General features: G+C 46.2%; 2 protein-coding genes across 3 annotated transcripts in view; both read left to right on the top strand.

The window, feature by feature from the left end:
• Positions 1–12,091, top strand: part of FAM118B (family with sequence similarity 118 member B) — a 257,749-nt gene that overhangs the window by 98,793 nt on the left and 146,865 nt on the right. The window lies entirely within an intron of this gene.
• Positions 5,843–12,091, top strand: part of ST3GAL4 (ST3 beta-galactoside alpha-2,3-sialyltransferase 4) — a 117,538-nt gene continuing 111,289 nt past the window's right edge. The window contains exon 1 of one of the 2 annotated variants that reach the window (XM_063310968.1): positions 5,843–6,170. The gene's annotated coding sequence lies outside the window, so the exon portion shown is untranslated. The remainder of the gene's footprint in view (positions 6,171–12,091) is intronic. The other variant, XM_063310969.1, reaches the window with a different exon arrangement.

The raw sequence follows: 12,091 nt of genomic DNA, 5'->3' as shown, positions 1-12,091 counted from the left end.
AACCATGTGATTCACTTAACGACCATGTGCTTCATTTAACACTGGTGATTTGCTTAATGACCACCACAAAAAAGGTTGTAAAATTGGGTCAGATTTGCTTAATGACTGCTTCACTTAGCAACCAAAATTCAGTCCCCATTGTGGTTGTTAAGTGAGGACTACCTGTATATGAAATTATGTCCCAGAACTCATGGATTTATCAGATTTTCATTGTGTTTCCTGTGAACTGGGTCATGATGACGAAGGCAAGTTCTGCAGCCCCCATTTGATACATTCTTCTAATACTTTGTATATTGACTTACTATCACTTGCCAGAAAAAGAACCGGGGTGTATTATAACAGGCCAAAGAGAAAATAAGAGGGTAAGAAGATGGGAAGAACTACACTAAGCATCTGGCACTTGGGCTTTACGAAGAACATTGCTGAGTCTGTCAAATTGATGCCAGTTGTTCCCCAGCTCGGTGCCGTGAAACAGAACTTAAACAATTAAAGGTTCCTACGCATGGGGGAAGTGGTGCCCAGTGTGTATCAATATGATTCACAATTCTGGCAGAGGCTGCTTCTGTGTGGGTTTGCCCAGTTAACTCTATCCAATTTGGCAAGGGTGGGTTGGCTGTTTTCCCATATCTGATGCTTAATCTTTATTTTAAAGCTTTGCTAGCCCGCCCTTCCACCTAAAGAGTTGCCATCATGGCTTATGCAATAATGAAAAGCAGCCTTCAGGCTCGTCGGTGTAAAAAGACACAGCACAGGAGGAAAGAAGAATGGGGAGGGAAAAAGAAAAGTGGTCACCCGTTCTTAATATTCTGTGGTTTTTATAACAGCTGTAGTGGAAGTTGGCACTCGGGTAGCTTAGGTAATGCCATTACTTATCCCAGAGCAGATGGCACTCCAACTTTTCTCAGGGGACAGTTGGTTTTGCTTGTGCAAAGATGCACAGCAAAACAGCTCCTCTTTCAAGGATGTCGTCTATCACAGTTGCAGAGACGTTCCTGTGATTCATCCTTCACAGAACCCCCAAGGGGAGAGAAAGGCTTTCCGAGTGAAAGTAGAGAAGCAAGGGAACATATGTTAAGGCAGAGAATGTTTGTGCATGGCTGAAGGCTGCAGTTGACTGCTTTCACGAACACACTAGACCAGGGGTAGACAACTTTTTCATGGCCAGAGCCACTCCTCCCCTGCCCCCAAAAGAAGGGGGGGAGGGAAGACCCCCTCCAAGGATCACCATGGACGTGGCTTGTGACAGCGTGGTATCACATGAATGGTTGGTGCCAAAATATTTGGCTGGGAGGAGTTGGAGGGATTTAAAATAGTAGGGCTGTGCCGGACTTTGGATTTGAAAGCAGAAAGAGGCTTTGGAATGTGCAGGAGAAATAAAAGCTGTTTACAAGTCTTTTAACCAGTTGAGCTGTGGTACAATCCTAGGAAAAGACATCATTGTTTTAAGAAGTGGAAGACAGGTATGATGGTCTAGGTCCCAGATGCCCTGAAGCACCTTTTTGCAGTCTTCTGGGGGCTTCAACAAAAGGCCCAGGATATGCATGTGGCCCAGGTGTTGTGGGTTGCTTACCCCTGAATTAAGCCAGGACTGTGCAAATAAAAGGTTAAGGATAGTGTGCTGTGTGGCACAGATCTCCAACTTTACACGTTGCATGAACACAGTCTGACAGAACAGTTCCTGCGAAAGTGTTTTCATTTATTTGTAAGCTGTCATAAAATTGGGGATCATTAATACAGACTGTATACTTTGAAAGGCTTCTATAGTATATACATTGTGCAACATGGAACTTTTAAGGACTAGGTGTGGTTTAAGAAAGAAAAAATATAAACACTCAGAATATCCTGTGGTGCAAACCAAATAACTATTTGAACGGATGGGTACAACTCAGGATGTCCAGGTGCTGAAAAAATGCAAGATGGGTTTTTGAAACAAAGGGGTTGGGCTTAAAAAGATTTCTTTAAAAAATCAAAGTGGCTCTGTGTGTGTCAGCGGAATGGGAGATGAAACAAACGTCTGCCTTTGCCTTGGAGTTCCCAGAGTGTGACTAGACTTGGCAGTCATGCAGAAATCCACTTGGATGTGCAGCTGGTTAAGCATGAATCCCTTTTTCTTACCCAGCCCAAGTTGGAGCAGATAGAGCTGGTGGTAAAGACAGGGAGAAGTAGGCAGGCAGGCAAGTTTCACACAAAAGCAAAAGATTTTGCTTTGATCATGATTTATAGCAATGGTCTCAAACTATGGGTTCTGACCCCCAAAATGGTTGTGAGCAACTGGTAGTAAGGGTTGCCAATGTTTTATAAACTTGCACAAGCTTGCACAGATAAAGCTTGTGTGTTGGCAAAACTTGCTCTAGCTTTGCTCCATGCAGAAACCTGCAGACCTGGAAAACTCTCGTGATATATTGGATAAAAATTAATTAACTGTACATCATAGCTTATTTCTTGCCCATCTCTAACCCCAATCAAATTACACTGTGACTTAGCATGATCTATACACTTTACCAAAGAAAGAAAAGTGTGCAGCTGACCTCTGCTCACAATTGTCTTATTTATTTCAGGAGGGCCTAGGTTTGGGTAAGAATGCACAGGATTTGCTTCTTTGAGAAACTGACTGGCTTCTTTTTGACAAAACTGGAGATAGAGCTGTTCATATGCAATTGTATGTGGAGCTGGGGTGGCTGAAATAGCCTCAGTAAAATGAAATAGTAATCAAAGGTAGCTTGCTTTCCCCCCCCCCCCTTACATGGAGACTTTCTTCCAAGATAGAAACTGTATATTTTTCATAAACAAAACCTCCCAGTTTCCTTTGTTGTTGAACATTTGGTTTGTCATACTCTTAAATAGTCAATAACAACTTTGCCAAAATTTGCAGCTTCCTTAAGTTCAGATTTGCTGGGTCTGGTTTGAATCAGTTACATTTCCTGAAAACTGAAATAGCTTCCTTTGGTTTGGACACAAATTTAAAAGTTCCCATTTGCAAATAGATTTAATTTAATCCTGTGGCACATTGTTAATGATGCTTCCTGCCTTCGAAGTTTGAGGAGTGTTGTTTTTTTTTTTAGGTGCTTCGACTGAGCACCTAAAAAAAAAATGAAAATGAAATGAAAAACCAAACAGGCAGGCAAGATACAGACCTGACTAGAGTTTCATTTTCTAGTAGCAAATCCCAGAGCCAGGGCTGCCATGATGGCTGTTGCATTGTACACTTGACGTGTCTCCTGGAGGAGACCAAGTTCAGAGGAGGAGGGAGTATCCACACTGGGGCCCAGCCTTCCATTTATACCTCCCTGGACCATATGATATTACCAATGCCAATGTATATTTATGTCACCCTTTAAGGCCTTTTCTTTTTACTTGAGTTTAAGGAAGCGTAGCGAGCTAGGCCTTTTGGCTAAAGATATGCAAATTCAGTGAGTGCCGTGTTTTTTTCCTACGTTTGGCAATAAACGTATGCTGACACAGCAGCTGAAGTCTGCAAGTGTTTATTCATCGTGCTGAACATCAGCCTGGCTCTCAGATGCCGTTGCAAAGAAATGCCCCCTGAATTTGGGAGAGCTGCCACTTCACAAAATGGTTATTGCAAGGGCTGGCTAGATCCATTTCCCAAAAAGCAAGATGGTGTGTTTGTTCCTCTCTAGCCCTCCCCTCAAACCCTCTCCCGCCTAAGCTGATCCCTGTCTCTTTTTCTGGGCCAAGACAGCTCCCCACCATGCTTCATGCTTAAGGCCTATGCAAGGTCCAAAGGCCATTCTTGTCCATTATGCTCAAGATAGCCAGTGGGGTGCAGTGGTGAAGGGCTGTGGTTGGCACCAGAGAGACCCAGATTCGAGTCCACCCTCGGCCACAGAAGCTTGCTGGGTGATTTGGGGCCTGTCCTAGCCCAACTTAAGTCACCAGCTAGTGCTTCTGGGGAGAAATGAACACTATGGATGCTCCCTTGAGCACCTGAAGGAAATGTAGCCCTTGATGAATGACGCTAATTGGAACTCGAAACTCTGTTGTTAAGCGACGTGATCGTAAGTCAAAAAACCATGACGGTGCTGCTGAGTGATGGTAGTTCTGGCTGCTATTGTTAAAAGAGGACCATGTGGGTTGTTAAGTGAGGACCTCATGTGATCTCAACTTCTGACTTCCTGCCGGCTTCCCCACTGAATTTCCTTGAGGGAAGCTGGTGGGGAAGGTTGCAAATGGCAATCACATGACTGTGGGACGCTGCAACAGCCGTAAATACGAGGTCTAGACATAACTACCCTTTGTTCAGTGGTGTCATGAGTTCGGTTGCTAAACAAGTGAGGGGTTGAGCGAGGACCACTTGCAATTAAGTAAAGGGAAGTTCTAGGGCATTACTGCAGGTCACCTTCTCAGTTGCCATAAAGGAATTTAGATAGGGCCTCCGTAGGAAAGAAGCATCAAGGAGGGACATGGACAAGCGCTAACATATTCCAGAGGTTGAGGCAACTATCTGAAACTCGGAATAGCCCCACCTTTTGTTAGGATAAGATGGGACAGAAAGAAACTTGGAGAGGCTTTCTAGATATTATGGTGAAGGTGAAAGGCCCCCTGTCCAAGCACCAAGTCATGTCTGACCTTCTGGGGGGACGCCACTTTCGCGATAGTGGGGTGGTTTGCCATTGCCTTCCCCAGTCGTTACCTTCCCCAGCAAGCCGGGTACTCATTTTACCGACCTCGGAAGGATGGAAGGCTGAGTCGACCTGAGCCGGCTGCCAGAGAATCCAGCTTCTGCTGGGATCGAACTCGGGTCGTGGGGAGAGTTTCAGTCGCAGTATTGCCGCCTACCACTCTGAGCCACATGAGGCTTCTAGATACTATGTCCTACTATATAATAACACAACACTCCTGGAATCCACGCAGGGTCTCTCTCTCGATCTGGCCTGCCTCGAAGGGCTGAGAGTTGTTTAAAAAGGCTCAAGTGGGACAGGACGGGTGCCAAGAGAGGTGTTCCCAGACATCACTCTGCTGTCCTTCCTCTGCTCCTCCTCCTTCCTAAGCCCTCATACCCCAACCTGTTAGCTTCTTAGACATTCCTCACCCTGGACTGTTTTCTGCCAATTCTCGCTTCCCGAGATTGGCTGGATGGAGACATGGCCGAAGCACCTGCAACCTTTTCAGCCTCTCCCCTTTTTGGGGGGGTGGGGGTTCTTCATCTTTAACCCCCTCGTTGGTACCCCGAAGTTGGAAAGCTTGCAAAAGTGATGCAAACTTCCAGAAGCCTCGATAAAAGGAAGACCTCGGTCTTCTTTCCCTCCCTCCCTCCCTCCCTCCCCCTTCAACAAGGCAGCTGCCTCGGCTCGGCGGGCCTGGGTTAGCCAGGTACAACTGTTGCATTCACACAGCGTGCCATGCCCGAATACAGCCACCGTGGGGTGGCTTCACGCTGCCTACGGTCCGAGCAATCCAAGGCGCCGAACCCGAAAGGACCCAAGGCCACGCGAGCTTGGTCTGACTCGGCCAACCCAGCCGCGGGGCGTCTGGGCACCCTCGCTAAGCGAACCCCGGTCTTCCCAGCTCAGAGGCAGGGCTGGGCGAGCCGCAGGGCTCGAACTGGCAGGAGAGGCACCGCCGCCGAAGCCGGCGCCTCCGCGCGTCGCGCCGACCCAGCCTTCTGCTTCCACCGCCCCGGCTCGCAGCGAGCGCCCGTGTGAACGCGCAGGCACGTCAGCATCTCCCGGCCGGGAGACGGGACCGAGGCGGCCGCCCCCCTCCCTCTTCTCCGCCGCAGCTGAGCCGGGGGCCGCCGCTTCCTCTGTGCGCAGGCGTGACCGAAGTAGAGGCGGTCCGTTTCCGACGCCCCAGCAGCGCGCTGGCTCTCTCCTCCTCGCTCTTCCTCCGGCGCCCGCCGAGCCAAGTTTCGGCAGCGGCGGCGCTGGCACCGCGTTGCGCCGCGCTCCTCCCCGGGTCCTCTGCTGAGTTGGCGCCGCTGCGGACGGAGGGCTTGCCGAGGCGCCCGGCTGCGGGCTGCAGGCTCTCCCCTTTGCAGAAAAGCCCCGGAGGGCAAGCGACCTCCCCTCCCCGCCGGCACTCTCCGTCCCCGCCTCGCCAGCCCCGCTTGGATTACAAACCATCGGCTGCTCGCCAGGCGGCCGCGACCCTCCGCCGGGCAGCGGAGGCGGACTTTCTCCCGAGCCGCGGAGGATGGCTGGTGGCGAAGGGTAAGTTGGCTGGGCTTGCGCTACGCCTGTGCGCGTGTCCCAGGGCGAGCTCGTGTTGGGGCGAGGGGCTTCCAGGCGGCCCCTCGGGCTCGGGTTCTGCAAGGCTGCGGAAATCATCCCCATCCTCCCATCCTCACCACGCTGAAGGCTTTACGATCGCCCCTCCCTCTCTTTTCGCTTGGCTGGCTCGCGACGGGTTCCAGATTTGGGGTGTGATGTGCGCGCTGACCTGCCTCTTTAGCAGAGGATTGCATTGCTTGGAAGCGGCGGCGTTGGCCTGATTATGAGTATGATTATTCGGCCCATCCGGGCTAAAAATGGCATCGGTCTGGGCTTTACAAGCCGCGAAAAGGCGCTGGGTTCCTCGTCTGCCGGGCTCCGCAGTCTCGCTCCTAGGGCGCATCTGCACCCGGCGGCGGCGGCAGTTTGTGGTGTCTCCGAATGTGTTTCAACTTGTAGCTCGGCCCTGCCTCCCTTTTGTTCCTTTCTTTGTGTCTGTGTGGATGTTGGGAAGCCCACATGAGAAATAGATCCGGGGAGAGGAGCCGGGTGGGCTCTTTTGATGCCGCCATGTGGGGCAAATGGTGGGCTAGTTTGGGTTCGGCTGCCTGCTCGTGCTTGGCCGGGCTTGCTCTCAAGGCAGACAAGAAACAGAAGCAGGGCCGGCTTGGCACTGCTTTGACCCATATACGGAGTTGCTGGAGCATCCCCTTTCTCCTGTTTGATTCCAGTAAGAAACAGTGAAGCTCGTTTTACCCTGCGTTAAGCCATTGGTCCATTTATCTTTTTCCCTACCTGGAGGCCTTGAGCCATCTGGATGCAAAGCTTGCCATCTCACCATTGATCTTCCCGCCTTTCCCTGAAAAGGTAGACCTTCAAACAGTGCATCAAGGAGAGTCTGAAGTCTCTTGAGCTTTACCAAATGCAGGTGATCTGGCCTTGAACGCTGGGGATGAAACTGGAGACTTTCTGCCTGAGAGGCACTACTTGACTGCCAAGTGGCTTGCCTTAAGCAATAGCCTTTCCTGTTGCTGTGAAGTGTGACAACTTGGGGAGAATGCGCAAGGAAGTGTTGTCCCCTATCACAGAGCAGCACTGGCAACAGGTTGTTTGGATTCTTGCTAAAATTGCTAATGGCTGTCTGGCCTTTTCACATAATTCAGAGAAGTGAGTCTCTATAGAAAACATGTTTGGGTATTTATTTACTTATTTATTTATCTGTCAAATTTCATCACAGCCCATCTCCCCTCAAAGGAGGGATTCTGGGCAGTTTACAATTTAAAAAAAATCAAAATTCAATACAATTATAAATATAATAAATATAAATATAGATCGACAATAAAAAAATAAAATGTGATAAAATCCAGATGGCTGAAGGTTCTACACCAGTCCATGAGTATAAAAGGGCCATTCTATTCCCATTCCTGCTCCAGGCGTGCTGGCAAAACCAGGTCTTCAGCTTTTTACGGAGGTCCAGGAGTGAGGGGGCTTGTCTCACCTATGGGGGGGGGGTGAGAATGTATCCTGTATCCTGTGGCCCTTGGATACTGCTATACAATGATGCCCAGCAGCCTGGCCAGTGGGGAGAGAGTTGTAATTCATCAACATCTGGAGGTCATGGGTTCCTTCATTCTTGCCTTTTAACTTCTTGCAGATGATACTCAAGTCTTAGAACCTGCCCTCCTGAGTTCTAGCAGTACTCTTGTTTTGGGTAATTTAAATGAATCAGACCAGATTTAATGCTCTGCTGGGAACTGGATAAACTGCATGTTTTTTAAAAAAAATTGCTGTGGTCTGTGATAATCTGGAGTTAAGCCCAAGTCATGGCAGGTCTTTACGATGTTGGATGTTCATTTGCTCAGATTGATTTTTAATGAATATCTACCATTGGATGTGTTGTCATTTTAATCCAGGACCAACCAGGAATGATTTAAAAAAAACATGTGTGTTCGTGTGTTATAGGAGACCAAGGAAAGAACAAAAAAATTGCCTTCCTGAGCCTTTGGATTAATTTGTGAAACTTCAGTTTTTGATGGTTTTAAGAACCCTCCTCTTCCTGATAGCAATGGGTTCAAAAATGAACAATGAGCTGTTTGTGTAATTAAGATTTCCAGATGTTAACATCTGAACCCCTTGTGGATGAGGACTGAAGTGGTTGCTGGTACCCATAGACTAGTTAACTCCCATTTAAATCATTTAACTTGTTTGTGGAGATGTCCTTTAAGGAGGTATGGAAATTATAGCTGGTCCAGAATGTGGCAACCAGGCTTGTGTTGAGGGTATCCCAGTGGGAGTATATAATATGTGAAGGTGGTGAAATGTCCCCCTTTGGGGGGACGCCGCTTTTACAATGTTTTCTTGGCAGACGATAGTGGGGTGGTTTGCCATTGCCTTCCCCAGTTGTCACCTTCCCCAGCAAGCTGGGTACTCATTTTACTGACCTCGGAAGGAAGGATGGAAGGCTGAGTCGACCTGAGCCGGCTACCTGAGAATCCAGCTTCCACTGGGATTGAACTTGGGTCGTGGGGAGAGTTTCGGTTGCAATACTGCCGCCTACCGCTCTGCACCGCACGAGGCTGTATAGTATATAATATAGGAGTATATAATTCCTGTTTGGCCTTTCAGTGGCCTTCTGTGTCCAAGTTCAAGATGCACGTATAAATCCACCTGTGGCTCATGTGCCTCCTACTCAAAGGAAAGGCTACCTCCCTTTGTGATCATCTTGTAGCTACCATCATCTGCCGAGAAGGCCCTTCTCTGAGGACCTCCCTGGAGAGATGCCCCTGGGGAATTTCCTAGGACAGGGCCTTTTCAGTGATGACACCGACACTTTGGGATTCCCTTTTCTTGGTGGCTTATTTGTTATGTTTTAAGAAAAATCTCAAAACTTGTTTTTATTTGTTAGCTTTCCCATCATAGTAGCCATGCCTATCTGCTCTCTGTGTTTATTGCTGGCATTGGAGATTTGTCTGCTTTTTTAATTGCATTTTTCGTTGTACACCTTTGTTGCTTTTCTGTTTACGTTTTGTTTGTTTATGATTTTGATAGTTTTATGATTCTTGTGGTTTAGTCTGGGTGAGTTTTATTTGGCTTTGATGTTTATTATTGTTCTGTTGTTAACCCCTGGGAGCTGGCCTGTTAATTGAGAGCATGGGTATACAAATGAATGGGAAATATATACACACATGCACACATAAATACACATACTTATCCTGCTTAGTGTATGGGAATGTTAGAAAGGGAGCACAGATACATTCAAATTTTAATTTCCCGTTAACAGGGTACTGGCTTTTCCTTAAGTACTATAAACCCAACTTCACTGTCCAGTAAGCCAGATACAAATCCTGTTTTTAAGACTTCTCTAATCAGCCAAATAAGTCTGAACAATTGAAATCTGGGTCATTCCTCTTTTATGCAGAAGGACACCATTTCAGCTTGACAATGTCTGCTTCTGCATGTAAAGCTAGAGCATTTTAGCTCTTGCCAGAACAAACTTGTCTTATTTATGTATTTATTGCTTTTATACCCTACCTTTTCTCTAAAAGATAATGGTGATGCTGATAGTTCTTCATTTCATCTTTGCAGGAACACAGTGAGTAACTTTTGGCCCAAAGTTCTAACCACAATACCACATCAGCATTCTCCGTTACACTTCTATACTTGTGTTGAATCGCATGAGACCAGCTCAGAAAGAAGGAACACATTATTTTCATTCTATTGTCTTGGTTCACAGTTTAATTTCCTCCACAGGAAATTCATATTAGATGCTAGATTAGTAAAGTCAACCCCTCCTGTGGGTTTAAGAGCCACAGAACTTTGGGTGGAGATAAGTAAAAGGTTTACTTGTTGGCTGGGTTTGCACAACACATTAGATTCAGCTTGTGACTCAATTTGTTGGGCTAATCCTTCCCGTGTGTACTGAGCCAGTTCAGTTAATTCAATGAACTGTAGTTAAGGAAACCATGGATTAGCTTGTGGACCTCCTCTGCTGAAAGCATCCATGTCTAGGAGACTGTACCTGTGCCAAGGTCATGTCAGATAACCAGATGTCCTGGAATTCCTAATGTCAGAGCTTGCTCCATCCTCTGCTGTGTTGACAGATGTACATATAACATTTGTTGAAAGTTGAAGAAAATTACCTCCATGGACTCAAGATTTGCAATAAGGAGTGATGTGCATGCAAGAGAGAGAGGGTGAGGATCTTTAGACTATTTTTGGACTAAGCTATAGAAAGCGTGGTTGGTTAGGTTTTGGTTCTCTGTGTTGTGTGAATTGTATTTTATTCAAACCATGGTTAAGCAAACAATAAGGGCTTAATGGGATGTGTTAACCCACAATTGGTTAAAGTTGAGGAACTACATAGAAATAGCTTTACTTACATCTCTTGGGAAGAAACCCATAAGGTAGCAGTGAACTAATGTTTAAAAAAATATGAAAAGAGAAAAGGTTAGTGACTTCGTGCAAGAAATCACACACTACTTCCAGAGGACATTTTTGATCAAATATCTCTTCACATATGTCTATTGCGCACTTGGTGACATAAGCATAAAGATATAAGCAGACATCCCTGACTAAGTGGCTCAAATGGGACTTCTTTTGGCTTCATCTCCTATCCCAAGCTTAGTGTTTTCTAATAAATTGGTACACAAATGTAGCTACCACTCAAAGGTAGACAATGTGAGTGACAACAACATTTGTGTGAATGAGATCTGCAGATTCCTAAGAAGATTCAGCAAGGCATTATGGCTGAAACACCATAATTTTGAGTTCATATAATTATCTATGCAATACCTATCTACATTGCTTTTGAACTGTGGTGTTGGAGGAAAATTCTGAGAGTGCCTTGGACTGCAAGAAGATCAAACCAGTCCATCCTCCAGGAAATAAAGCCAGACTGCTCACTTGAGGGAATGATATTAAAGGCAAAACTGAAATACTTTGGCCACATAATGAGAAGACAGGACACCCTGGAGAAGATGCTGATGCTAGGGAGAGTGGAGGGCAAAAGGAAGAGGGGCCGACCAAGGGCAAGGTGGATGGATGATATTCTAGAGGTGACGGACTCGTCCCTGGGGGAGCTGGGGGTGTTGACGACCGACAGGAAGCTCTGGCGTGGGCTGGTCCATGAAGTCACGAAGAGTCGGAAGCGACTAAACGAATAAACAACAACAACCTATCTACATGGATGAAATATTCCAAGGGATTTTGATCTGAAATAATCACAACTTGATCATATACTTTAGCAATTCATAAAGAGATTATTATAGTTAGAAATTGAATAGGTCAGAGGGTCTTTAGATGGAAGGCAAAATACTTATAATTTAAACAAATGCATTTATGTAGAACAGACAAAGCCAGCCTTTCATTCCACAGAATGAAGGGGAGTTCAAAGGAAATGCTTTTTAGTGTATTTCATTGTCCGTTTCTTACAGTAAACTGTACTCCAGCCTGTTTACAAAAGATAAATGTTAATTTCCCAAAGCTAGAATCAAGAAGCACATTTATCTAGCTATCTATCAAATTTATATGGCTGCCCATCTCACAGGAAGTGACTCTGGGCAGCATACAACAATTAATTAAACAATAAATATATAAAAACAGTCATTATTAAAAATATAAAGCAGTCATTAAAATATTAAAATATAAAAACCACAAGGCACAGGTGGGAGAGAATATTAACTACAACAATGGAGTCTGTTTATAAAATATTTATAAATATTTAATTTTGGATACGCCTTGCAGCTCACTCTGTTAAGCCTGTGGTAATGTGTTTTCTGCTTCAAAATGGTGAGCCACTGTACCATGAAATTTCAACAGTATTGAACAGAGGAGGCTTTGGGGCCACAAAGAGGAAGCTTAGGGGCCATAGGTCTCCCAAGATTATTCTGCCAGCTAGAGGGGCTAGCAGAGGTGGAACAGAG

This window comes from Candoia aspera, chromosome 9 (assembly GCF_035149785.1).
Source record: "Candoia aspera isolate rCanAsp1 chromosome 9, rCanAsp1.hap2, whole genome shotgun sequence".
Classification (NCBI taxonomy): domain Eukaryota; kingdom Metazoa; phylum Chordata; class Lepidosauria; order Squamata; family Boidae; genus Candoia; species Candoia aspera.
The sequence above is the reverse complement of the archived record's forward strand: the minus strand, read 5'-3'. Positions and strand labels throughout refer to the sequence as shown.